The sequence below is a fragment of the Sinocyclocheilus grahami genome, unplaced genomic scaffold (genome assembly GCF_001515645.1).
Source record: "Sinocyclocheilus grahami isolate Dianchi unplaced genomic scaffold, SAMN03320097.WGS_v1.1 scaffold42819.1, whole genome shotgun sequence".
NCBI classification, from domain to species: Eukaryota; Metazoa; Chordata; class Actinopteri; order Cypriniformes; family Cyprinidae; genus Sinocyclocheilus; species Sinocyclocheilus grahami.
The window spans coordinates 1-1,158 of NW_015524302.1; the positions used below are offsets into that span (position 1 = coordinate 1).

General features: G+C 38.6%; 1 pseudogene; it reads left to right on the forward strand.

Moving 5' to 3' along the window:
• The first annotated feature begins 105 nt into the window (after positions 1-105).
• On the forward strand, positions 106-615 carry LOC107580746 (stonustoxin subunit beta-like; annotated as a pseudogene).
• The last annotated feature ends 543 nt before the right edge of the window (positions 616-1,158 follow it).

Below are 1,158 nucleotides of genomic sequence, written 5' to 3' on the forward strand. Positions count from 1 at the left end.
ACAAAAACGCGCACACACTCTCTCTCTCACACACACACACACACAAACAGCTGTAGTGATTGTTGTTGTTCTAAATGTTTGTTCTTGTGTTCAGATGGCTGTTTTCTCACACTGGATCCAAACACAGCACACACTAAACTCGTTCTGTCTGAGGAGAACAGAAAAGTGACATGGGTGGAAGATGAAAAGCCATATCCTGATCATCCAGACAGATTTGATGTGTATTTTTAGGTGTTGTGTAGAGAGAGTGTGTGTGGACGCTGTTACTGGGAGATTAAGTGGAGTGGAGATGATGTGTGTATATCAGTGTCATATAAGAGCATCAGCAGGAAGGGAGACGGTGGTGAGTGTGTGTTTGGATATAATGATCAGTCCTGGAGTTTGGAGTGCTCTACTGATAAATACTCATACATACACAATAAGATAGAGACTGATCTCTCTGTGAAGTCCATCATCAGCAGAATAGGAGTGTTTGTGGATCACAGTGCAGGAACTCTGTCCTTCTACAGCGTCTCTGACACAATGAGACATATACACACAGTCCAGACCACATTCACTCAGCCCCTCTATCCTGGGTTTTATGTTTTTATTGGGTCAACAGTGAAACTGATTTGATGTACAGAATTGATTATAATACCCATAATTCTTTGAGCTGCATGATAAATCATTAACTGTAATAAATCCTCATATAGATAGTAAGATCAGTGTGTGTGTGTGTGAGTGAGTGAGTCCTGCTGAGGGAAATATGGCTGATCACTGACACATTTTCAGGCAGCAACACAAAGACAATTCTGTGCTTATTTGATCTAATATATAACATTTGTTTTATGTAGCAAATGAGAATCAATAAAATTATAGAATATATTTTGAAACATGTCTTATTAATGATTTTTAATTTTGAGGTAATTAAATCAACAGTTTATATGTAAAAGTATGGTATTTGAGTTAAAAGTACTAAAGCGCTTGACGTGAGAACCAATGAGGTTTGTTTTTAAACATCTGAAGCAGATAATCAGAGTCTTACTTACTAAACTTCCAGGCAGGTTTAAACTCAGCAGGACAGTGGCCCTCCAGGACAGAGTTTGGACATCCCTGGCTCCAGGACAACACCCTTGGTCTAAAACTTGTTTCATGGACATATAGTTCAACTTTTGAATA